Genomic DNA, 27,375 nt, shown 5'->3' on the forward strand with positions numbered 1-27,375 from the left:
GCATCCCTCTGTATCCCCCTGTTGCCTAATATGCACATTGCAAGTTCTGTCTTTGTTTAGTTTGTGCTCGGTGCCTTGAACCATTGGGCCTTGATGTGTGCCCATGGCCACTGTGGTACAAAAAATAAACTGGCTCAGGTTGGCTCCAGATTGAGACTCAGTTCGTAGGAAAGGTTTGTGAACCTGTGATGGGGTCCCTCAGATGCAACCTGGACTGCTGAGTCTTCCAAACCCACCGCCTGGGCTGTCCTTCACACTCTGATGCTCATGTCAAGCTCCAAGCCTCTGACAGGCACTGCACTTACACAGCCACTCACAAAAACAACGAGGAGTCCTTGTGGCACCTCAGAGACTAACACATCTATTTGGGCATAAGCTTTCGTGGGCTAAAACCCACCTCATCAGATGCATGGAGTGAAAAATACAGTAGGCAGGACAGGAAAAGATGGGAGTTGCCTTACCAAGTTGGGGGGGTGAGAGCTAAAAAGGCCAATTCAATCAGGGTGGATGTGGCCCATTCCCAACAGTTGACAAGAAGGAGTGAGTATCATCTGAGGGAAAATTACTTTTTGTTGTGACCCAGCCACTCCCAGTCTTTATTCAGGCCTAATTTGATGGTGTCAAGTTTGCAAATTAAAGCTTATGCCCAAATAAATTTCTTAGTCTCTAGGGTGCCACAAGGACTCCTTGTTGTTTTTGCTGATACAGACTAACACGGCTACCCCTCTGAAACCTACAGCCACCCACAGGCAGGAACACACTCAACTTGGTTACATGAATGCTCTCCCAGCCACTCATGAGCCATCAATAGGGAGGCTCCAGCCAGTTCCCCCGAGCTCTAAGCTTTGCACCCCAGAACTGTACCGTCTTACAGTGAAAGTTTAAGTAGTTCGCCACTCCCTCAGTGTGAAATGGACACACACTTGCCTTTGTAGTCTGAGCTGAGATCCCCCAAGCAGTTCTTCCAAAAACACAGAGTTTTAGGTAAAAATATAAAACAGATTTATTAACTATGGAAAGAGATTTTAAGTGATTATAAGTAGCAGGCAGAGAGATTAGAGTTGGTTACTTCAGAAACAAAAATAAATGTAAAAAGAAAAGGAGTACTTGTGAGACAAACAAAGGTGCCACAAGTACTCCTTTTCTTTTTGCGAATACAGACTAACACGGCTGCTACTCTAAAAAATAAATGTGCAGCCTAAATTCTAATTTAAACAGACTAAGCAAGATTTGAATCAAGCCGTGTCTCATCCTAACAGATGGTACAAGCAGCTTACAGTGCCTCAATACAGAGACTGAACCCTATTCCAGCCTGGGACCAAACTCCCTCGTTCAAAGTCTTTTTCTTCCAGATGATTTTCCAGGTGTTGAGTTGGGGGAGTGGGGCGGGGAAGGGAAGAGGCAAAGTGATGAAATCACTCTCCCTCTTCTATACTACTTTCCAGCTGGCTAGAAAGATCCTTGCTGTGACCTGTGTTAGTCCATAGCATAGGTGCTTTCTCGGAGAAGTCTCTGGGATAGTGGATTGGGTGTGGATGAGCCATTAACCCCTGTCTGGCTGGTGATTGCTACCCCTTTGTTGTATGCCCTGGGTGTTCCTGAATTCACAACATATTTCAGTCACATATAACAATACTTCATAACTTCACATACAATCCAACAGGATATTAGTGTTGAACAGATCAAGACTTTTAAAATAATTCCTCACTAGGTATGCTTTGTACAAAACACATCATAATTATATGACAGAGGTGAATATGGGGATTCCAGGCTGCTGCTTTGAGGTACAGAGTGTCCCAGAACCTCAGTGAAAACTTCAACAAATCTAGGATGAATTACAGGTTTTTCGTTAGACCACATGTTTTCATTCTTGGTTGCAAATGTTTCACCCAAAAATATTTCAGGCTTGGTTGCAAATAGTGAAAACCCATGTGCCCTACTTAATCAGATTCATGTGGGTAAGGAGGAGAATGTTCTTGGGGGTTTGGAGAATCCCTGTAGTCTGATCACTCTCATGTCGGGGGGGGGGGGGGGGGGAAGAAAACCTGGATTTGTGCTGGAAGTGGCCCACCTTGATTATCATACACATTGTAAGGAGAGTGTCACTTTACATAAGCTATTACCAGCAGGAGAGTGGGGTGGGGAGAGAGAAAACCTTTTGTAGTGATAAACACCCATTTTTTCATGATTTGTGTGTATAAAAACAAACATCTTCTGTATTTTCCACAGTATGCATCCGATGAAGTGAGCTGTAGCTCACGAAAGCTCATGCGCAAATAAATTGGTTAGTCTCTAAGGTGCCACAAGTACTCCTTTTCTTTTTGCGAATACAGACTAACACGGCTGTTACTCTGAAACTCTGGTTACAGTGTGTATGGTAACACCCATTGTTTCATGTTCTCTATGTATATAAATCTCCCCACTGTATTTTCCACGGCATGCATCCGATGAAGTGAGCTGTAGCTCACGAAAGCTTATGCTCAGATAAATTTGTTAGTCTCTAAGGTGCCACAAGTACTCCTTTTCTTTTTGAGGATACAGACTAACATGGCTGCTACTCTGAGAAATGTAGTCTGTGTCTATCTTTTTCTCTCACTTTACTTATCACATGGGCAGTTGTTCGTAGATTGCTAAGACCAGAAGGAGCAGTGGCATTCCTTTACTCTGATTTGTTGCAGAACCCAGACCTTGAAATGTCAACAAGTGGTTCATTCGTCAAGCCCCTAATTTTTGGGTGAGCTACAGCAGATAGTTTAGAAAGACATCCAGTCTTGGTTCAAAGACCTCAAGTGATGGTCTACCCTATCCCTTGGTGAATGTTTGCAGCTGTTAGTTTTTTTCAATGTTCAAAATGTGCATCCAATTTCCCTTTTGATCTTTGCTGACTTCAGCTTCCGGCCACTGGATATTGTTATCCCTGGTGACATAAGGAGTAAAAAATATTTCAGTGCAATGTGATTTTTGAATTGAGCTGAAGTAGGGAGAAAGGAAAAAGCTATAAAGCTAGAATTAGGAGCTTTTAAATAGCTAATACATAGCACTTATATTCTGCATCAGGGCTTAAATATCTTGGTTAAATGGCTCAATCAATAGAGTTTCCTCCCCCGATCATATTGATTGTTATGTTTAAGACAGAGATTTCATATTATTCTTGTCTCTGTGTTAGGTGAGCAAGAAGTTGTTTTAAAAAGTTTAGTTCTAAAATGTCATTCCTGATTGAAAATTTTTTATGAAATGTTAATTTTTTGGGGGTGGAGGGTTGTTTCTATGGGAGATGGCAACTGTGTGGAACACGTATTATCGATCCTTGGAAAGTGTGGAAGAAAAATCCAGGCTTTGTACAAACCTTAGAAGCCTTTTTCTGTCTCTTATTTACCATATGTCATGTCAAGTAATTGTAAGCTTTATGTATTATCTCCTTTGTTCGTAAATATTTTTCTTCTGCTGTCCTTCCCTTTTTAGTGCACAGAACACTCCTGTAAACAAGATGCTACATCTTTAAAGCTCTTGAATGGCAGAGGAAGGATAATAAGACTAAGAAAAATGAACTCTCTCCAGACCCTGTGAATGGCCTGAACTAAACAGAGCACGTGGTGACTCACATATGTTTGCTTTGTAGTGGCAATTATCAGAACCAGGGCAGTAGGAACATGCCAATGCGGAGGTTAAAGGGCTACTCTTTGCAAAAACACTCCTGAACACCAAATCCAGAGTAAGGGCCCAGTCATGTGAGGTGTTGAACACCTTCAGCTTCCTTTGGCTTTCTTGTGGTATAAGGCCTCCATCTTGTATGGTGTCTTTTATTTAAAAATGGAACCCGGAATTAAATAACAATAGAGGGAGCTGGAAATGAAGAGGCAAGGGAGGAGCGAGATGCTTTCAGCTGAGATTTGCAATTAGATGGAGCGTTTGGGTGTTTGGCTCTGAGGAGAGATGCAGAGGAGAAGGCACTTGCCCTGAGAGTGACAAGAACGTGTGGATGGTCAGAGAGACTAGTATGAGCAGAGGGAGTTGGGATGGGAATAGACGCACAAGGTTCACTTGGATTTGTTAAAGCCTGACTGATTTTTTTAACAATACAAATGGAGTGGAACTCACTGTAAGGGCCATGTCTGACCTTTCCCATAAGTGACTCTTTTAAAACATATAGTAAAATTTTGTCTGAACTTGAGCTTGAAGTGCTCTCTACTCTGAGGCTACTTTTAGCTGATATATTTGATGAAGTCATTTAGGACAGGGATTAGTACAAAGCATTATTATCCCTGTGTTTTGCTCTACTTTTCAAAGCACTGGCCTGTTTTAATTAACCCTTGCCGGGCAGGTAAGTATTATCCTTGTTTGACAGATAAACTGAGTACAGTGAGGGAAAATGACTTGCCCATGGCCACGGAGGGAGTCAGTGGCAGAGCCGATATTGTAACACAGGCGTCCCTGTCACCCATTTGCGTGGGCAGACCTCCTCACCATGCTGCCATTATCTATAGGAAACTGTGGTGACAGGTAAGGTACAAAGACATAGACAGCCTGTGTTTGTAGTTTAGCGTGCACCTTCACTTGTTCTAAGTAGAGTTGGCTTCCCAGGTTTTTGAAATGTCCTTGTGCCCATCGAGCACCCATGATAGCTGTGAGCCATGAGGATGTGTGGATGGAAGAGGAAATGTCTCATTTTTCCTCCTTCCTCTCTGACTTCCCCCACATGGGAAGCATGTGTCCTTGCTGGAGAATCCAGTGCTTGAGGTGGAAAGGAACCTTCACTAATTTAAAGCTGCCTATTTACTCATTTAGAGGGAAGAAAGAGGGCAGCATTCCTGGCTTCTCCCAGATCTTGCCGGTGTAATTTCCATGGTGCTGTTACCGCAGTGTCAGGTGTGGGACAGGTGGGTTCAGGGAAGGGGGTAAAATGCATGGGGCAGTTTTGTTTATGACATAGGAAGAAGTCAGGTTAGAGTAAGGGTTCGTGGGGCTGAGAGTCAGGGCATAGATCAGCTAGCAAAGCTCAGCCTTCTCCCACCCTGCACTGACCTGCCACTCACCTCTTCCCATACCCTCTGAGGGGCTCTTCCCCCTGCTTTCCCCTGGAGCTGACAAGCTCCCTGCCAGGGCTGGTTCAGACAATGCTGCCAAACCTGCAGGCACAGAGTGGCCTGGGTCATGTGAGCTCCGCTCACACTGGCAAGCTGGTGCCACATGGCATTGCTCCGAGCTGCTTGGGCTGGCAGCCGGTAGCCCTTTCCAAAACTTCACCATTTGTGGGTATGTTCCCTGCTGACTCCCCCTCCACACCCGCCTGTTAGGGCCCAGCACTGGGGCCTTAGTGTTGGGGAGCAGGCTGCACACTGAATCGCCGGCCTCGGCATACAAGGGGCTGCTAAAATGGCTTTGTAGGGGGAGTGGCATTGCTTGAACTGATTACACCCCGGCATTCGGCATTTCTGCCTTGCTCTGTCAGCTGCTTTGTGCTCAGGGCACTGAGCTGAAGTGGGCTGATGGCTCTTGAATTTCAAAGCCCTGACTCGTTTTCACTCGTGCCCTTCTGGATCTGGGAGCTCAGGCTGTTCTTCCCTCCTCGCTGCAGTTGGCTCTGCAGTAGAGCCCCTCTGGGGAATCAGGACTCAAGGCCCCCCTCTGTGTGTCCCCTTTAATGTTGCACCCTGCTTCTGGGGAGCAAGGCCAGCAACGAATATGGTGTTGCCAACCCCAGACATTCAAAAATCATTAGTCAGGCTCACCAAAGATCATGAGATTGGCTTTAAAATCATGACATGATGTAAACATACCAGATTTGGGTTCTCTTTATTTGCCTTCCGCTTTTGGAGCCTTTAGGGTGCACTGGGGTTACATTTTAAAGCTTTCTCCACAGCCACGAGGGCTAGAAGAGGGCTACTTTTTCTTTAAGAATTCAAGGCTGAAATCATCCCATACCCACTTGACTCCAGGCACTGGGGCTTTAAGGAAAACAATAATGATCATGAGACTCATGACAAAATCATGAGCGTTGGTAGCACTGTGAATGGAATTAGACTGCGGTTTTCTATTGCACTTTTCAGGCCCAAAGCACTTTGCGAAGCAGCGGATTAGATGCTGGTTGAGGCAGCAGGACTGCAGGCAAACTTGGCTGCTCAGCAGTAGTTTGCACTTGGCTGTGAATATCTGGATGTTTTATATTCACGAACTCAGGTATTAGATGAAAAAGATGTGAGGACAGGACAGTTCCTAGTGGGACACTGTTCGGCGAGCATCTTCAGGTTCCCTGTCTTTTGTCTGGTTTTCTTACCTCTTTCTCATGCTCTCTCTCTCCTTCATTTCTTGTGGAAAAGGGGGAAGGACAACTGACGTAGGCCTCGTGGTAGAAGGGATTTGTAAGTGTGATTTAGTGGCTAGGACGCTGGACTTCGGCCACATGGATTCTCTTCCTGCTTCTGCTGCTGACCAACTCTGGGTCTTGACTGGGGTATCTAGGCAGTACTGGAAAACAAATAAATAGTAATTGAAGGAGGAGAGGACGTGGTAGGCTGGGTCAGGGTGGGAGCTCCTGAGACATCCGTGAAACTGGGAGGAGTGAATGCAGTTGGGCTGGAGACCAAGCAGTGGTTGAGATGGTGAAGAGAGGTGGGAGCTAGGTTATGAAGAGCGTTGAAGCCAGGATGGGAAGCTGTCAAGGTTCCTCCCCCACTCTGAACTCTAGGGTACAGATGTGGGGACCTGCACGAAAAACCTCCTAAGCTTATCTTTACCAGCTTAGGTCAAAAACTTCCCCAAGGTACAAAATATTCCCCCCCGTTGTCCTTGGACTGGCCGCTACCACCACCAAACTAATACTGGTTACTGGGGAAGAGCTGTTTGGACGCGTCTTTCCCCCCAAAATACTTCCCAAAACCCTGCACCCCACTTCCTGGACAAGGTTTGGTAAAAAGCCTCACCAATTTGCCTAGGTGACTACAGACCCAGACCCTTGGATCTTAAGAACAATGAACAATCCTCCCAACACTTGCACCCCCCCCTTTCCTGGGAAATGTTGGATAAAAAGCCTCACCAATTTGCATAGGTGACCACAGACCCAAACCGTTGGATCTGAGAACAATGAAAAAGCATTCAGTTTTTTACAAGAAGACTTTTAATAGAAAATAGAAGTAAATAGAAATAAAGAAATCCCCCCTGTAAAATCAGGATGGTAGATATCTTACAGGGTAATTAGATTCAAACATAGAGAACCCCTCTAGGCAAAACCTTAAGTTACAAAAAAGATACACAGACAGAAATAGTTTATTCTATTCAGCACAATTCTTTTCTCAGCCATTTAAAGAAATCATAATCTAACACATACCTAGCTAGATTACTTACTAAAAGTTCTAAGACTCCATTCCTGGTCTATCCCCGGCCAAGAAGATTACAGACAGACACAGACCCTTTGTTTCTCTCCCTCCTCCCAGCTTTTGAAAGTATCTTGTCTCCTCATTGGTCATTTTGGTCAGGTGCCAGCGAGGTTACCTTTAGCTTCTTAACCCTTTACAGGTGAGAGGAGCTTTCCCCTGGCCAGGAGGGATTTCAAAGGGGTTTACCCTTCCCTTTATATTTATGACACGCCCCCCAAATCTCAGCTAGGGTGAAACACTGGCTGGGATTTCTTCCTGGAGCTCTAGGAAAAACAGAGTTAATAAGACACATGCATCTCGAAATATACTACCAAGTACATAAAGACTAACAATATTTTCCACATCTCAAGGACGATTTTAACCAGTTGATTCTGGGAAACTTTCACGGGAGAGTGCATCAGCCACTTTGTTAGAAGCTCCTGAGATGTGTTGGATGTCGAAATCAAAATCTTGGAGAGCTAAACTCCACCGAAGAAGTTTTTTGTTAGTTTCCTTGACGGTGTGAAGCCACTTTAGTGCAGCATGGTCGGTTTGCAGGTGGAAACGCCGTCCCCAAACATATGGGCGTAGCTTTTCCAGAGCGTAGACAATGGCATAACATTCTTTTTCAGTGACTGACCAGTTCCTTTCCCTCTCAGACAGTTTTTTGCTGAGAAACACTACAGGGTGGAATTCTTAATCAGGTCCTTTCTGCATTAAAACTGCTCCCACACCACGCTCGGATGCATCTGTGGTTACTAGGAACGGTTTGTCAAAGTCTGGGGCCCTTAGTACAGGGTCAGACATGAGTGTCGCTTTAAGCTGGTTAAAGGCCTTCTGACACTTTCCGGTCCACTGAACAGCATTTGGCTGTTTCTTTTTGGTTAGGTCTGTCAGTGGGGCAGCGATTTGTCTGTAGTGCGGTACAAATCGTCTGTAATAACCGGCCAAGCCTAAGAAGGATTGAACCTGTTTCTTTGACTTTGGGACAGGCCACTTTTGGATAGCATCCACTTTGGCCTGTAGGGGGCTGATAGTTCCTTGACCCACCTGGTGTCCAAGGTAAGTCACTCTGTTTAGGCCTATTTGACAGTTCTTAGCCTTAACAGTTAGTCCTGCCTCCCTTATGCGCTCAAGGACTTTGTGTAGATGTTCCAGGTGGTCTGCCCAGGAATCCGAAAATATGGCCACATCGTCAAGGTAGGCGACTGCATATTCTCCTAATCCCGCTAGGAGACCATCTACAAGTCTTTGGAAAGTGGCGGGTGCATTTCGCAGCCCGAAAGGGAGTACATTAAATTCATACAGCCCGAGATGTGTGATGAAGGCTGACTTTTCCTTGGCAGATTCATCTAGCGGTACCTGCCAGTACCCCTTGGTTAAGTCCAAGGTAGAGATGAACTGGGCCCGTCCCAGTTTCTCTAATAGTTCATCTGTGCGGGGCATTGGATAGTTGTCTGGGCGAGTTACAGCATTTAGCTTACGGTAGTCCACGCAAAAACGTATTTCCCCATCTGGTTTGGGAACTAGAACCACTGGAGATGCCCATGCACTTTCAGAGGGGCGGATTACACCCATCTGTAACATATCCTGGATCTCCCGTTCTATAGCAGTTTTAGCTTGAGGAGACACCCGGTAAGGTTGGACCCTAATTGGGTGAGCATTACCTGTGTCAATGGAGTGGTATGCCCGTTCAGTCAGTCCTGGGGTGGCTGAGAACGTTGGCGCGTAGCTAGTGCACAGCTCCTGGATCTGCTGTCGCTGCATACGCCCAAGGGTCATGGAGAGGTTCACCTCTTCCACACCACCAGCACATTTCCCTTCGTAGTAGACACCTTCAGGCCACTCAGCATCATCTTCTCCCTGGGCTGTAAACTGACAAACCTTTAATTCTCTGGAATAAAAGGGCTTTAGAGAATTAATATGGTACACCTTAGGCTTTCGGTTGGAGGTGGGGAATGCTATGAGATAATTAACAGCTCCCAGGCGCTCCTGGACCATGAATGGCCCTTCCCACGATGCTTCCATTTTATGGGCCTGGCGCGCCCTTAAGACCATGACCTGGTCTCCTACTTTGAAGGAACGCTCTCTGGCATGTTTATCATACCAGGCTTTTTGCTCTTTTTGAGCATCCTGTAAGTTTTCTCTAGCAAGGGCTAAAGAGGTTCGGAGGGTGTTTTGTAGGTTGGTTACAAAGTCCAGAATGTTAGTTCCTGGAGAAGGTGTAAATCCCTCCCATTGCTGCTTCACCAACTGCAATGGCCCCTTAACCTCACGGCCATATACAAGTTCAAATGGGGAAAACCCTAAACTGGGATGTGGTACAGCTCTGTAGGCAAAGAGCAACTGCTGCAACACTAGGTCCCAATCATTGGAGTGCTCATTTACGAATTTACGTATCATGGCCCCCAAAGTTCCATTAAACTTCTCCACCATGCCATTTGTTTGATGGTGGTAAGGAGTGGCAACCAAGTGATTTACCCCATGAGCTTCCCAAAGGTTTTTCATAGTTCCTGCCAGGAAATTAGTCCCTGCATCGGTGAGGATGTCGGAGGGCCAACCTACCCTGGCAAAAATGTCTGCTAGTGCCTGGCACACTTTTAGCCCCGGTGTTGCTTAGAGCTACTGCTTCCGGCCATCGGGTGGCAAAATCCATGAAAGTCAGTATGTACTGCTTTCCTCTGGGTGTCTTTTTCGGAAAAGGACCCAGAATATCCACAGCTACTCGCTGAAATGGAACTTCATAGAATCATAGAATATCAGGGTTGGAAGGGACCCCTGAAGGTCATCTAGTCCAACCCCCTGCTCGAAGCAGGACCAATTCCCAAACTTCAATGATGGGGAGTGGCTGGAGAGGGGCTTTGACCTGGTCTTGGGGTTTTCCCACTCTTTGGCACACCTCACAAGACTGGACATAGGTAGAAACATCCTTGCCCATTCCCTCCCAGTGGAATGATCCCCCCAAACGGTCTTTGGTCCTGTTCACCCCAGCATGGCCACTAGGGTGATCGTGTGCTAAGCTCAAGAGCTTGGCCCGGTATTTAGTTGGAACTACCAACTGTCTCTGAGGATGCCAGTCTTCCTGGTGTCCCCCAGAAAGAGTTTCCTTGTATAAAAGTCCTCTTTCTACAACAAACCTGGATCGATTAGAAGAGCTGAGAGGCGGTGGGTTGCTCCGTGCCGCCGTCCAAGCTCTCTGGAGGCTTTCATCTGCTTGCTGTTCGGTCTGGAACTGTTCCCTTGATGCTGGAGACATCAGTCCCTCATGGGATTGTGGACCTAGGCTTGGTCCCTCTGGAAGCGATGTAGGGGATGGAGCTGTTTCTGTTGACTGTGAACCGCTCTCCACTGGTGCACTATGTTGGGATTCAGGCTCCGGCTGAGCCTCTTGTGTTGGGTTATCGGCTGCTGCCAGTTCAGGGTCGGTGGGGCCCTCTGGTGTTGAGGTTGCAAGTACTGGATTCAGTGCTGACACTGGGTCTGGTGTTGGTTGTTCGGCTGGTTCCGGTTCTGGGACTGGTTCCGTCTGGGTCTCTGGGACTGGATCCACTACTGCTGTTGCAGACATTGGCCTGGGGTCCGGGTCCATCACCTCTGACTGGGTCCTGATAGAAGTTTCCGGAACAGAGCTAGGCCTCACGGCTTGTTTAGCCTGGCTGCGGGTGACCATTCCCACCCTCTTGGCCTGCTTCACATGATTGGCCAAGTCTTCCCCCAACAGCCTGGGGATGGGATAATCATCATAGACTGCAAAAGTCCATGTTCCTGACCAGCCCTTATACTGGACAGGCAACTTGGCTGTAGGCAAATTGAAAGAGTTGGACTTGAAGGGTTGAATCGTCACTTGGATCTCTGGGTTGATTAAATTGGGGTCCACTAAGGAAGCATGGATAGCTGACACTTGTGCTCTGGTGTCCCTCCACGCGGTGACCTTCTTCCCGCCCACACTCACAGTTTCCCTCCGCTCCAAGGGTATCTGGGAGGTATCTGGGCCTGTGGACCTCTGGTGTGATTCCGGTGCAATGAACTGTAATCTGTTGGGGTTCTTGGGGCAGTTGGCCTTTACATGCCCCAGCTCGTTACATTTGAAACATCGTCCAGCTGACAGGTCACTGGGGTGAGGAGGGTTGCTGGAGAACGGGGTGGCAGGACGATAAGGGGTGTGGAGGGTTCTTTGGGAGGTAGGTGGGGCCTTGGGTGGCCCCCGGTAATAGGGTGTGGTCTGGGGTGGTCCCTTCTGGTCTCCGCTCCAACTGCGACCAGTTTTCTTCTTCTCTGCCACCTCCACCCATCTGGCTCCAATCTCTCCTGCCTCGATTACAGTTTTGGGTTTCCCATCTAGGATGTATCTTTCTGTTTCCTCAGGAACACCCTCTAAGAATTGTTCCATTTGCATTAGGAAGGGCAAATTTACTGGAGATTCAACACTTGCTCCTGATATCCAGGCATCCCAATGTTTCACAATGTGGTAGGCATGTCGGGTAAATGACATGTCTGGTTTCCACCTTAGGGCTCTGAACCTCCGACGAGACTGCTCGGGTGTTATCCCCATTCTGACTCTCGCCTTGGATTTAAACAGTTCATACTTGTTCATGTGTTCTTTAGGCATTTCAGCTGCCACCTCAGCTAAGGGTCCACTGAGCTGCGGCCTCAGCTCTACCATGTATTGGTCAGTAGAGATGTTGTACCCAAGGCAGGCCCTTTCGAAGTTTTCTAAGAAGGCCTCAGTATCATCACCTGCCTTGTAGGTGGGGAACTTTCTGGGATGGTAAGTGGTACCTGGAGAAGGATTGCTAGGGTTTGTTGGTATATTCTGCTGGGCCTTTATCCTCTCCACCTCCTCCACATGCTTCCTCTCTTTTTCCTTCTCCTCTTCCACATGCTTCCTCTCTTTTTCCTTTTCCTCCTCCACATGCTTCCTTGCCTCCATTTCCCTCTTGTGGGCAGCCTCCTGTGCCTCCTTCTCCAGCCGCATGAGTTCTATCTGTCTTTCATGTTCCCTTTGTTTTTCCTCAGCCTGAAATTTGGCTAATTCCAGCTGTAGTCGAGCTGAGGATTTGGTCATTCTAACCTCTCTGTTTTTAACTAACTTTACACCCGAGGTTTAGAAATAAACAAACAAAACTTGGCTGTAAAATTTTGCTGTGCTGGAATAGAATATCTATTCTCTGATAGGTTTCAGAGTAACAGCCGTGTTAGTCTGTATTCGCAAAAAGAAAACGAGTACTTGTGGCACCTTAGAGACTACAGTGGGGTGGGAGGAGGTATTGTTTCATATTCTCTGTGTATATATAAAGTCTGCTGCAGTTTCCACGGTATGCATCTGATGAAGTGAGCTGTAGCTCACGAAAGCTCATGCTCAAATAAATTGGTTAGTCTCTAAGGTGCCACAAGTACTCCTTTTCTTTTTATTCTCTGATAGTGATTGTCAGCCTACAGAAAAAGACAATTCCCTTGTCTCTGCTCTGGGCCCAAATTAAAGCAAAAAACCTCCAACTACTTGGAAACCTGCTTACCCAGCCCAAAGAAAAAGCAAATGGGTAGAACACACACCCCCTATTTACTTTTAGGAAGAAAAGAAAAAAACCTCTGGGTTGGAAGACTGTGAATTTCCCTGCAGGAGTTAAGTACCCTGCCTCCAGGCAAAGAAAACCTGTAATTCACAAAGATAATCCCCTTTTGTCTCTGCTTGGCCACAGTTTCAGCTTTCAGTTTCAGCTGCTTTCCAAAGGAAAAAAAAAATTCCTTTTTAAAATCTGTATTTCTAGTTCAAAAAATCTCAACTGGATCTCAAAATGATTTCAGGTTAATCCCACCACTATGCCACCATGTCAAGGTTCCTCCCCCACTCTGAACTCTAGGGTACAGATGTGGGGACCTGCACGAAAAACCTCCTAAGCTTATCTTTACCAGCTTAGGTCAAAAACTTCCCCAAGGTACAAAATATTCCCCCCGTTGTCCTTGGACTGGCCGCTACCACCACCAAACTAATACTGGTTACTGGGGAAGAGCTGTTTGGACGCGTCTTTCCCCCCAAAATACTTCCCAAAACCCTGCACCCCACTTCCTGGACAAGGTTTGGTAAAAAGCCTCACCAATTTGCCTAGGTGACTACAGACCCAGACCCTTGGATCTTAAGAACAATGAACAATCCTCCCAACACTTGCACCCCCCCCTTTCCTGGGAAATGTTGGATAAAAAGCCTCACCAATTTGCATAGGTGACCACAGACCCAAACCGTTGGATCTGAGAACAATGAAAAAGCATTCAGTTTTTTACAAGAAGACTTTTAATAGAAAATAGAAGTAAATAGAAATAAAGAAATCCCCCCTGTAAAATCAGGATGGTAGATATCTTACAGGGTAATTAGATTCAAACATAGAGAACCCCTCTAGGCAAAACCTTAAGTTACAAAAAAGATACACAGACAGAAATAGTTATTCTATTCAGCACAATTCTTTTCTCAGCCATTTAAAGAAATCATAATCTAACACATACCTAGCTAGATTACTTACTAAAAGTTCTAAGACTCCATTCCTGGTCTATCCCTGGCCAAGAAGATTACAGACAGACACAGACCCTTTGTTTCTCTCCCTCCTCCCAGCTTTTGAAAGTATCTTGTCTCCTCATTGGTCATTTTGGTCAGGTGCCAGCGAGGTTACCTTTAGCTTCTTAACCCTTTACAGGTGAGAGGAGCTTTCCCCTGGCCAGGAGGGATTTCAAAGGGGTTTACCCTTCCCTTTATATTTATGACAGAAGCTGAAAGGACAGGGGAAGCCAGGGAAGAAGGGACGAGTACACGGGTGGGGTGGCAGGAGCAGTGGACATTGCATTGGAAAATCCTGCTGACAGAAGGCACATCTTGGATAGGGTTCTGCTGAGCTCAGGATAGCTCACTGGGTCCCAAGCTGTGGTCTGCTGATGAGATGGCTTTTTTAGCTGATGCCTTTGAACAGAATCAGGCGATTATTGAGGGCAGGCCACAGAAAGAGGGGTTTAAAACTGCTGGGGAGGGAGGATCCCATTTTGCTCCTGGGAAGAGAGAAGTGGGTTGGGAGCCTAAACCTTCTCTTCCCCAAAAACATTCCTCTTAACTCATCCCAAATCGCCTGTAAAAGCAGAAGAGCCCAAAAGATGCGATCATTGTAATTCCACTGACCATCTGAGGAATACATGCCCTGTGCTAGGAGGAAGCAGGCAACCAATAGCTCTTGTTAGTTCTGTTGTCCTCAACACAGAAACCCCCAAGCAATTGGAACCGATCATATTGGTTTTGTGAGGTTAGCTTCTGCAGAACCAGATAGGAGCACATTAAGGCTGTCCAAATTGATGGCAGGGAATACTTGGGGCAGAGGGATACAGGGTCCCAGATCTCTCTGGTTAAGCAGAGTGTGGTCCCAAAGACCAGTATGCTACCTGGCCAAATGGCAGAGATTGTGGCGGTGGGCGAATTATGGCAGATTCCTCATATTAGCTAAAATCCATGTGTTTTGGGAAGGTTTGGAAAGTGTTTTGACTGTGGGGGTAATAGAACACCTCCTATTTGACCTGCTCCTGGGTAATGATTTTTTCCGTGTAGCTCAGGTTAAAGTATTTGCCTGCAGCAGGAGGGAGTTTTATGCTGGGACCCCCGAGGGAAAGGGTAAGGTCTCAGGAGTTGCTGAGAGAATGGGAGAGAGTCTCCTTGATTCTTCTGCAGCAGTGAGAAACCACATGCTTCCAGTGGGAGGGTGGTTGAGACCAACTCCTGCACTGCAGCTGGAGGCAACACCATATCAGGAAGGGATGAGGGTGTAATGCCTGCCAGGGAGAGAACTGTCCAGATTGTTAGCTGCCAGCAGCTTGCAGCTGAATCAGAGGCAAAACCAGGTCTAGGGAGCATAGAGCAATGTGTCCCAGAGGAGAGCCCAGAGAAGGGGCAGGGGATCTCAGAAACCACAGAGGTGGGTGAGGATTCCTGTGACTCTGTAACCCAGGGAAGCAGTGTGCTTCCAAGTATGGGAAGGGCTGAGACTAGCTCTTTTCCAGCAGAAGGCAACATGCCCTCCAGCGCAGGGGCAGGAGAGGTGTCCTCCGTGATTAAGGAAACCATCCCAGTTTTTAGCTGGCAGAGTTTTGCAGCTGAACAAGAGACAGAACCCTTCCTCGGGAGCACAGAGGAATGTGTCTTAGGACGGGACCCAGAGGAAGAAACTGAGGAAGGACTAGTAGGGGTACAGGAATGTCTCCTCCCTAGTCATTTGGGACAGGATGCCCAGGACACTCAGAGTATGACTGGGTCAGCATCTGTGCACCCAGGCAGTCAGCCTGTGACCCAGGTTTTGAGAAGGAATGGTGTGACTGACTTCGTGGAAGGGAGCCATCACACAGCTGACTTCTCAGGGACAGAGAATGGGGTGGCAGAGGGCACACCAATACAGGTCCCAGTTTGTCAGGATGCTATTTCTGAAAAGTTTTTGGAAGGTAACTGTGTCTCTTTACATCAAGCTGCAGCTCCAAAGCGTGGGACAGCAGAGGAGTTGGGACCAGGAAATTGCCAGGGGGTCGTTTGTGAGAACAGAAGTGACCCATCTGACAGAGAAGGGAGTGTTTTCCCCCAGGCTGGTGAGACACAGAGAGCAGTTATGGGAAAGCTGCTGGGGAAAGGTGACTCTGATCAAAGGGTAAACACACCTAGCCCACAGAGCATAGGTCATAGTCTCCTGGGAAAAGGTGGCAAGGAAGGACTCAGTTCTAGGAGGGGGAAACACCGGGTAACCCCAAAAGGGGAGCTGGATTTTCTACATATGTACAGTCCTGGGGTTGGGAGACTGCTCCCCAAAGGGCCAGCCAATGTGCAGGATCCCCCTGGATCCTTATCTTGCCAGACCCTGATATAGCAAAATGCCAGAAACATGATTAAATTAAGAGCCCACACAGAAGGGAACACCGGAGGGAAAGAAAAGCCAGTAACTGATTACATGGGAGAGAGTCAAAGGACACCATGAGTAATGAACAAACTAACCTCAAACTACATTATCTGAACAGAGGGCATGGTATCATAAAGATACTAGTAAACACCCATCTGTGATACATTTTTTTGGTATTAATGTTAAGTTTTGGGATAAGAATTTTGGCACGGATGTTAAACCTGGTAACGCTAGTTCTCAGTTAATACCTGTGAACAGATTTACAGCTGATCACAGTAGAGAAACCATAACAAACCTGGTTTGCTGTGTATGTGTGTGAATGGGGAAACTGAGGCACGCTGCCTTGTGGCCTTAATGGCTGGATGCCAAGAGAACTATAACACAAATTGTCTTCAAGCTAGTCAGTGACTAATCCTCTTGCAGTACACTAAGAGGGGAGGTGTGATGCTCTGTACCTCGGGGGAACACCCTGCACCCCCATCTTCATCTTTATAAAATGACTGTGTAGTATCCAGTGCAAAGTTTGTTATGTTGGATGTCTTCGGAAGGCTCATGATGCACTGAGCATGGTTGTTGCAGTGATGTTAAAGTCATGTAAATAAGGTTATGGGTTATAATTTCATGTATGTAGTTATGATGCTGAAAATGTATCCTCATGGCTTAAAATAAGCCCAGGCAAAACTCTCCAAGAACAGAGAGGCAGTTCACACCTCATCAGGGCATGGATGGGACAAACCCAGCCCAGCCTCACAGGAACAATGGATGCTGGCCTAGGCAGCAACAAAAGAATCTGTTAGACACTTGAGGGAGTCACCCCCTTCTTTTGGTCAGTACGGGACTGCGTGAATGGGGAAACTGAGGCACACTGCCTTGTGGCCTTAATGGCTGGACTGCTTGAGATAATGCTCACCCAACTCTGAAGGGGGGGGCAAAGCCAAGAGGGAAGAAAGGACATGATAAAAGGGAGAGACGTTTGCCATGCTCCTCCTCTCTTTTCTACCTCCATATACAGACATCACCACCAAGTGACTGAAGTGCTGATCAAAGGGGAGAGCCTGGCTGAAGAGCAACCACCAGCCTGTGGTGAGAAGCATCTAGGTTTGTAAGGACATTGAAAGTGTTAAGATCAGCTTAGAACGCGTTTTGCTTTTATTTCATTTGACCAAATCTGACTTGTTATGCTTTGACTTATAATCATTTAAAGTCTATCTTATAGTTAATAAACCTGTTTGTTTATTCTACCTGAAGCAGTGCGTTTGGTTTGAAGCATGTCAGAGACTCCCCTTGGGATAACAAGCCTGATACATACCAATTTCTGTGTTAAATTGATGAACTCATATAAGCTTGCAGCGTCTAGCGGGCATAACTGGACACTGCAGGACGGAGGTTCCTAGGGTTGTGTCTGAGTCCGGAGATAATGGCTAATGTCATTCAGTTGTAAGTAGCTGGGAACAGCTTAGATGCCAGAGGCTGTGCGTGAACAGCCAAAGAGTGGGGGTTCTTACACCAGAGCAGGGTAAGGCTGGCTCCCAGAGTCAAGGGTTGGAGTGACCTAGCAGATCACCAGTCCAGATAACACCAGAAGGGAAAGTCACACACATACCCACAGTTTTTTCTGTTTGCTGGTCCCCTTAAATCCACACTCACTTAGGGTCCCAAAGCTGTTCCAGTAAACAAAAACAGCAGGCATCTCAAGCTGTGACCTAGAATTTAATCTGTCATCCAAGATTTACTAACTTTCCATGCAGTTAAATTCTCCTTTTACTGCATGTGTTTAGTTCATCTAGTGCTATATTTACTACAATAGATAATATGAAAGGTCTTGTACATGTTGAGATAAAAGGAGATTTTTGTTCAGAGTTGTGTTTGCATAAAAGAAGCGCTGTGGTAGGAGAGATACAGTGACTGTTGTAAACTTCCATTATCAAACAAAGGTTTAATGTTGTACTGAGATCAGAGGGAAAGATAGATGTGTGTAATATAATAATTCATAGAGAACAACACTAATGGAAAGTAGAACACACTCTGTTTGCAGCAGGCATTCCTTTGTAAAAAGGATATTAGAAGACCAAACAACAAAAAACATCTGTTTTAATATTTAATGCAGAAGGGCAAGGGTGCAATTTGTCTATATAATTTAAATACTTCCACCTAAATAGAAGTAAGAATAGAGTTGTCAAGGTTCCTCTCCCACTCTGAACTCTAGGGTACAGATGTGGGGACCTACATGAAAAACCTCCTAAGCTTATCTTTACCAGCTTAGGTCAAAACTTCCCCAAGGTACAAAATATTCCACCCGTTGCCCTTGGACTGGCCGCTACCACCACCAAACTAATACTGGTTACTGGGGAAGAGCTGTTTGGATGCGTCCTTCCCCCCAAAATACTTCCCAAAACCTTGCACCCCACTTCCTGGACAAGGTTTGGTAAAAAGCCTCACCAATTTGCCTAGGTGACTACAGACCCAGACCCTTGGATCTTAAGAACAATGAACAATCCTCCCAACACTTGCACCCCCCCTTTCCTGGGAAATGTTGGATAAAAAAGCCTCACCAATTTGCATAGGTGACCACAGACCCAAACCCTTGGATCTGAGAACAATAAAAAAGCATTCAGTTTCTTACAAGAAGACTTTTAATAAAAATAGAAGTAAATAGAAATGAAGAAATCCCCCCTGTAAAATCAGGATGGTAGATATCTTACAGGGTAATTATATTCAAAAACATAGAGAACCCCTCTAGGCAAAACCTTAAGTTACAAAAAAGATACACAGACAGAAATAGTTATTCTATTCAGCCCAATTCTTTTCTCAGCCTTTTAAAGAAATCATAATCTAGCACATACCTAGCTAGATTACTTACTAAAAGTTCTAAGACTCCATTCCTGGTCTATCCCCGACAAAGACCAGCATATAGACAGACACAGACCCTTTGTTTCTCTCCCTCCTCCCAGCTTTTGAAAGTATCTTGTCTCCTCATTGGTCATTTTGGTCAGGTGCCAGCGAGGTTACCTTTAGCTTCTTAACCCTTTACAGGTGAGAGGAGCTTTCCCCTGGCCAGGAGGGATTTCAAAGGGGTTTACCCTTCCCTTTATATTTATGACAAGAGTGTAAACAGCTACCAGGGAGGAAAGTTGTGTTTGCTCTTTCAGTTACATACTGAGAGTAAAATAACATATTTGTTGTTGGGGATTGAAATTGACTTGGATCAATGGTTTTTAAGACCTGTGCTTTGAAGGGGGTTACTGATCCTGAAAGCAGGGCAATGAAAAATCTCACACGCCTGATAAGAAATGGGCAGAGTTCTCTAGAGATTGACATGGCTTAAGCCATCATTTTCTGCAGGGTGCATGAGATCATTAAAATAAACGGTTCCCAGTTCTAATGGTTGTGGAGATAACCTTCCAAGTGTAAATCAAATGGAAAAACATTGCAGTACTGTCTGCAGACTCAGGAAGATTGTTTCCATGCCTCTGTTGCTGCTCAGAGCTTTGCTGGGCAGCAGTGAAGATCTCCTCTATGTCAGTTTTATGCTGCTGCAGAAGCCTGTATGCACTGCAAGAAGTAGGCAGTGGTGGTGGTCATGAAGTGTTGTGTGTGTAGCATATCAGACCTTTTCTCCTAATCCTTGCAGCAGTCAGGAGACCCCGAAGGCATGTAGCACTGGTCCGTCTCCCTTCCAGCAGCATGTGTGTTTATATGTGAGATGGTGGAGCTTCACATTTATCACACCTACTAGCTGGAGACTGATATCTAAAATGGCTCCCTAAGGAGGGTCCAGGTACCTGGTGCCCTGATAAAAATCCCAGTAACTTCCCCCTTCCTAGCAGGTGGGGGTTCTCACCAGGTTGTTGTCCCCTTGGCCTCACTATTCGAGTCTTTTGCCTTCTTCCTTTTTCACATTTGGCTCTGGCTACTAGGTGTCTGTTACCTTTTTCAAGCCCTGTCTGAAAACATTTGTACTGGTCTGGCCAGAATGCTTCTAGCATTCAAGGTTAAAATAAGTATCAGACTTTTTTAAAGTCATGGCATTCTGATTGTCCTCTTGCTTCCTGCAGACACCCCCTCCCTCCTTCTTCCCCCTCCACCCCCACTTCACATTTCAGTTGCAATATGATTTTACTAGCCACTGTTTCTCAGATCCAGTGGAGTTGATTCATACATTGTTGTTCAAATACTGGGGTTAAAACATTCCGGTTACTGGGAGGTGTTGTTATTGTTATTAATTATTATTATTATTAATAATGAATAATATTTATTATAGTGGCCCCATCCAAGGTTAGGGCCCCATTGCACAGGTCACTGTACAAATGCAGAGTAACGATACAGTCCCTACCCTGAAGAGTATGTGATCTAAATAGACAAGACAGATGAAAGGAGGGAAGACCAGTGACTTGCCCACGGTCAGTTAGCAGGCCAGTGGCAGAGCTGGGAGAAGAACCCAGATTTCCTGAGTCCCAATCCAGTCTAGTGTCGTACCCATTAGACCACCAAGCCTCTCATAGGTATTATTGTATAGATGTGCAGCAAACATTTCTAGCCCTGATGGTTCGTAAGATGTAAGACTTTTAAAGTTGCCACTGGTCTCTCTCTGTCTGTGATTTTATGGCACTGGTCCAAAGTCCTGGATGGTAGAGCAGTATAATTTTGAGTTTCTCTGCTGTGGTCCTACTTCACATTGTCAGGGAGTAAGTGAAAGAAGTTAGGTATGAAATGGCTCTGTTCTGGTGGCACCTAGGGCTGGAGATGATTTTGGTCAATCATCTAGCCTGGCCTCCTGTATCACACAGGCCATAGGACTTCCCCAGAATAATTCCTAGAGCAGACCTTGTAGCAAAATATCCAATCCTGATTTAAAAAGGGCCAGTGATGGACAATCCGCCACAACACTTGATAAATTGTTCCAGTGGTTCATTGCCCTCCCTATTAAAAGTGTTCGTGTTATTTTCAGACTGAATTTGTCTAACTGCAATTTCCAGACAGGAAAAAATAAATTAGAGAGGTACTGACAACCTCCAGCTTCCAGGTAAATGACTTGCTTAAGTGGTTGTGTAGCTTAAAGGAAGGACCTGAATGAGGAGCTCATATGACAGCAGAGTGTGGAGGGAAGGGAAGAACAGAAGGAGAAAGTCTAGGGGGGAGTGGGAGGAGGTGAGAAGGGGAGCAGAGAAGTGAAAGCTGTTTGTTGCACTGCAGTAGAAGAGTTCTGAGGTACAGTACTAACCTTAAGTCAGTGGTGTTAATGTGAAGTTACATCAATCTTAAAATTGTTAGTAGCAGCTAATGATGATTTATAATATTGAAACACTCATTAATCTGGAGTAGAATTTCTCCTTGCATTGGCCTTCCCCACCCGAACCCTTCTGCATAACAGCCTTGCAAACATCTCAGTCTCACCTCTCTGGGGAGTGAATGGTTTGAAGTGGCAGCTGTTTCCTCTGCTAGGGCTTCCTGGTGGACAGCTGCTATGTGCTCATCATTACAGCTTGCCGCACTTTGGTGTATCGGTGAGGGTATCTGCAGGTGTGTTGCCTTCTTCTGGCCGGCCCTGCTGTTCCCACCTGCTTTCTGCCTCATTGTTGTGGTATTGAGCTCTTTGCACGTGTGGGCTTTGAGGCTTACATTTATTTCTTTCTGTTACGCAGGGCAGTAAAGTCAGATGCTTGTTAGCCAGCTCATAGCACAGCAGACGCAGCGGTAATCTAGTAATGTATAGTGACTGGAGACACAGTGTCCATATTGCTCGCACAGTTTGAGACAGAGTAACTAGAAACAAGGTTCGGCACAATACCCGCAGCTCAATGAATTGCATCCCCATAGGAGCTAACACTGCAGTTTCTGCCTTATTAATTGAAAAAAGCTGGTCCGCTAGAGAAAGCGACTGATTTTTTACAGTAGGCCCTGAAATGAGCACTCGTGCATCCTCCATACAATTGTAATTATGATCTTGTATTGACAGAGCAACGTACACCCAGGGGATCCCAAAACGCTATTCAAATATCTGAATTGCAAATAAATTTGCTTCACTGGGGTTGCACAGGTGTGAAGAGAGTGGTGTGTTTGTCTCTGTTTGTGTGTGTGTACAGAGGCAAAAAGCTGCATACAGTATTAACCTGAATATTCCACGTTTCCAAGAGGCAAGTGACATGTTCGGTATTAGAGCGAATAGAGAAATGCCAATTATTTTCCCTGGGAAAATTTGAAAAATGTCGTGTTTGAATTTTTTTCCCTGAAGTTGATTCCCCTGCCCCCAGCCCCAGATTTAAAAAACCAACATCTAAAAAAATTGCTTTTTGAAAACGGAAAACCAAAACTTTTTACCTTAAACAACAATTTTTACGGAACAAGATGTGACTTTGGGTTTTTCAAGTAAAAACTGGAAAATGTTGCCCAAAATGAAAATTTTCCATGTATGAATTTGTTTTGGTCTCCAAGCCATTTTTATTAACAATGTTTTAACAAAAGCAAGCAAACAAGCAACACCAGACAAGTGAACCAACTCTAATTGAATTCCCATCTCTTTGTTAGGGAAGAAAAAAGTTAGTTGTTGTTACAGTAGCATACAGAGACCCTCATTAGGATGAGGACCTAATTGTGCAAAGCGCTGTACAGACATATATAAAAGAGCGTTGACTTTATTTGAACAAGTCACTTCCCTTCTGTTTGCCTCGGTTTCCCCTATTCCCAACAAGTCATTGGTGTGATCCATGATGCTGCAAAGACTTACGCACATGATTAACGGTACTGCTGCAAGCAATGCCATTGATTTCAGTGGGAATAATGATAAAAACCTCCATGTAAGGGATGAAGATGTTGAAAGAGTTCTTCATAGTGCAGCTGTGCTGAGTGGGTCTGAAATTGATTGGGACAGTATGTGGAGTTTTGTAACACCTTGAATAGCCTCTTTCAAATCCAGAAGAACACAACCCGCATATCTTAAGGGCATGGGAGTGGGATACTGAACCATGCCTATTTGGGGCACCCGACTTGAATGCGGAGTTTTAGGCAGTGAATGAAAGTTGTTACCCTCTGATTGCTGAGCTTGAGGCCTGGTGGATCTGCAGTTGGGAGGGGTGATTACAGCACATGTAGACATACCAGAGCTAGATCAAAGCTAGCTTGAGTAACAATAATAGTGAAATTGCAGGTGTGTGGGTGTCTGCATGGGCTACCCTGTGTACATACTCGAGTGGCTGCCGCCTGTGCTAACTTGGCTTCACTCCTGTTGTTACTTGAGCTAGCAAAATCAAAGCTAGCTTAGGCATGTCTATGCTGGGGTTGCCACCTTTCTAATTGCTGGTAACTGGACCCTGAGGCCCTGCCACTTCCCCGAGGCCCTTCCCCTTGCCTGGCCTCCTTCCTCGAGGCCCTTTCCCCATCTCCGCCTCTTGTCCCCCAGGCCCTGCTCCCTTCTCCATCTCTTGCCCCCCAGGCCCTGTTCCCTTCCTTCCCTCCCCACATCACTCACTGGATTGTCTCAAGGAGCCTGCCTGCAGGTAGGAGGCGGCTCAGCTGAGCAGGGGCTGGCGTGGGTTAATGACCTGGTGCCTCCCCTTGCCCTATGGTAACCGGACTTTTGGTTCCAGTGCCATTTAGCCCCGAAAACCGGACTCTCCGGGTGAAAACCGGTCAGGTGGCAACCCTAGTCTATGCATGGTGCAGTCACCTCCCCATTGCAGAGCAGACGTACCGCTAGGATTAAATTCACCCCTGTGCAGAGCGTAGGGTTGCCAGGCATCTGTTTTTTGACCAGAACGGCTGGTCAAAAAGGGACCCTGGCGTCTCCGGTTAGCACTGCTGACCAGGCTGTTAAAAGTGTGGTTGGTGGCATAGCGGGAGTCCGGGGCTAATGTAGGCTCCCTTCCTGCCCTAGTTTTGTGTGGCTGCTGGAAGCAGCCACCAGGCCTTGCGGCTCCTAGGCGCATGGAGGGCCAGGGAGGCTCCGTGCATTGTCCCTGCCCTGAGGGCCCACACCACAGCTCCCATTGGCTGGGAACCACGCCTGCAGGCACGAGCACAGTGCACAGAGCCTCCCTGGCTGCCCGTGCAGGGCTGCAAGAACCTGGCGGTCGCTTCCTGGGAGTCACGGTAAGTGCTGGCGGGATCCCGCATCCCGAACCCCCTCCCGCAACCCCTTCCCCAGCCCGGAGCCCCCTCCTGCACCCAAACTCCCTTCCGGAGACTGCACGCTGGGGCCTCAGGGAAGGGGTGGGGCAGGGGTGCTCATTTTTGTGTGATTAAAAAGTTGGCATCCTTAGCAGGGGGCCAGAGCAAATCCTATGCACCACTTAAAACTTCCTTTTAAAATTCACCCAGCCTGCAGATGTGTACGCCAAACAAAGCGCCCTCATGACTACAACTACAACTACAATACCCACCTGCGGAAGTGAAGAAACAGATTGATAGAGCCAGAAGAGTTCCCAGAAGTCACCTACTACAGGACAGGCCCAACAAAGAAAATAACAGAACGCCACTAGCCGTCACCTTCAGCCCCAACTAAAACCCCTCCAACGCATTATTAAGGATCTACAACCTATCCTGAAGGATGACCCAACACTCTCACAAATCTTGGGAGACAGGCCAGTCCTTGCCTACAGACAGCCGCCCAACCTGAAGCAAATACTCACCAACAACCACATACCACACAACAGAACCACTAACCCAGGAACCTACCCTTGCAACAAAGCCCGTTGCCAACTGTGCCCCACATATCTATTCAGGGGACACCATCACAGGGCCTAATAACATCAGCCACACTATCAGAGGCTCGTTCACCTGCACATCCACCAATGTGATATATGCCATCATGTGCCAGCAATGCCCCTCTGCCATGTACATTGGTCAAACTGGACAGTCTCTATGTGAAAGAATAAATGGACACAAATCAGATGTCAAGAATTATAACATTCATAAACCAGTCGGAGAACACTTCAATCTCTCTGGTCACGCAATCACCGACATGAAGGTCGCTATCTTACAACAAAAAAACTTCAAATCCAGACTCCAGCGAGAAACTGCTGAATTGGAATTCATTTGCAAATTGGATACTATTAATTTAGGCTTAAATAGAGACTGGGAGTGGCTAAGTCATTATGCAAGGTAGCCTATTTCCCCTTGTTTTTTCCTACCCCCCCCACCCCCCGACGTTCTGGTTAAACTTGGATTTATGCTGGAAATGGCCCACCTTGATTATCATACACATTGTAAGGAGAGTGATCAGTTTGGATGAGCCATTACCAGCAGGAGAGTGAGTTTGTGTGTGTGTGGGGGGGGAAGGGGGTAAGAAGACCTGGATTTGTGCTGGAAATGGCCCACCTTGATTATCCTGCACATTGTGGGGAGAGTGGTCGCTTTGGATGGGCTGTTACCAGCAGGAGAGTGAGTTTGTGTGTGTATGGGGGTGGGGGGGTGAGAGAACCTGGATTTGTGCTGGAAATGGCCCACCTTGATTATCATACACATTGAAAGGAGAGTGATCACTTTAGATAAGCTATTACCAGCAGGAGAATGGGGTGGGAGGAGGTATTGTTTCATGGTCTCTGTGTATATAATGTCTTCTGCAATTTCCACAATATGCATCCGATGAAGTGAGCTGTAGCTCACGAAAGCTTATGCTCAAATAAATTGGTTAGTCTCTAAGGTGCCACAAGTACTCCTTTTCTTTTTATCCTCATGACTGAAACCCTTATTGCCAGCTTTGGCTGAAAAGGTCTGGACTGAATTACTTACAGAGGCTGAATTCCCTTCTCAGCTCTGGAAAGGGGTTCCTGCCTCCGGGTTGAGTCACAATGGCAAGAGAGACAGACTGGGGGTAGCCGAAATTCCTCCTGGCCTTTGCTGTCCCTTGGATAAACAGTCTTCCAGCATTTTGGTTTGAAGGCCTGTTGGTGGAGCATCTCTCACCAGAGCTTCAGTTTGCTTAAAAAAACTTTTAATTTTAAAAAAAATACAGATTGCATCCTGCATAGCTTTTGTTTGCACACTCTTTCCTGCTGACCCCGGACTTCTCTTATTGCATCAGGTTTGTCTCCAACCTTGCTTCGTAAAAGCCTGCCCTCTTGAGAGAGTAAACAGCAGGTTTGTTGTCAGATGAATGTTCAGTTCAGTCTCTAATGGATGGACAGATGCTCACAGCCAGAAGTCCAGAATTAGATCTTTGTAGGCAAACGGTAAATACAAATTCCCTTTGGGACAGAAGGGGAATGGAATCTGTCATCTAAGGAACCAAGCACAGTAAGAGTGCAAGTCCTGCGTTGTGAGTAAGCTTAGAAGGTGGAAGGATTCGATTTTTATTGGTGAGTGTCGGTAAATGATGAAAAAAAATTTCCACTGATGAAAATTGAAATGTACAGAGAGGAAAAGTTAAAAAAATATGCTTCCTGAAAACTTATTAGACACTGTCATGAAATAATTATCTGACGCTGCCATATAATTTCTTTCAACTGTGAAAATTTAAATGGATAAAAATGGAAAAAATGCTTAAAAATAAACATTGATATTATCCACCAAAATTATTTAAAAAAATTCAAATTCTGCCAAGCATAATTATGAGGGATCGTAGACTAAAGAAGGCTCTATTTTGAAAACTCGATCTTAACCTATGAAGCGATTTGATGCGACAGGGATACCTCTTGCCTAGTTTCTGCCCGATTGTAGCACCTTGCATCAGAAAATCTCAGTGCTTTACAAATATTAAAGAACTATTAAATCAGTTGAAGAAATCTGACGAGCCCCTTTGAGAGAGAGAGAGAGAGAGAGGGAAGTATTACTATCTCTGTTTTATAGATAGAGAAATGGAGGCCTAAGGAGTATGGAACTTACCCATGGTCCCACAGGAAGTCTATGGTGGAGCTTCTCTGAACTGTGCTGTAATCCACAGGGAAATCTTTCCCCTTCATAGCTTCTTAAGCCTTGATCTTGCAGTGCGTGGTGTGCGGGTGAGACTCCTGTATGTATGTTCAGTTCATTACAGGATTGGGGCCTTCGAAATGACAGCCTTTTCTTCTGCAGTGTAAGGCAATAACATATCCTTCCTTATGTTGATATCCAAATAAAAAATCTGAATGTGTGTGAAAGGATGCTGTCAGCTTAGAGAAGGCTTAATTTCTTTTAAAGTT

The 27,375-nt window shown here is 46.0% G+C and overlaps 1 protein-coding gene across 15 annotated transcripts in view; it reads left to right on the forward strand.

The window, feature by feature from the left end:
* Nucleotides 1-27,375, forward strand: part of TSNARE1 (t-SNARE domain containing 1) — a 710,453-nt gene that overhangs the window by 130,854 nt on the left and 552,224 nt on the right. For 8 of the 15 annotated variants that reach the window (XM_077809735.1, XM_077809733.1, XM_077809719.1 and 5 more), the window contains one exon: nt 17,274-17,359. The exons of 4 other annotated variants lie outside the window; for them this stretch is intronic. The gene's annotated coding sequence lies outside the window, so the exon portion shown is untranslated. Of the gene's footprint in view, nt 1-15,740; nt 17,360-21,241; nt 21,285-27,375 lie in introns of those variants that run through there. 3 more of the 15 variants (XM_077809724.1, XM_077809727.1, XM_077809731.1) reach the window with 3 other exon arrangements.

This window comes from Eretmochelys imbricata, chromosome 2 (assembly GCF_965152235.1).
Source record: "Eretmochelys imbricata isolate rEreImb1 chromosome 2, rEreImb1.hap1, whole genome shotgun sequence".
In the NCBI taxonomy this organism is placed as follows: domain Eukaryota; kingdom Metazoa; phylum Chordata; order Testudines; family Cheloniidae; genus Eretmochelys; species Eretmochelys imbricata.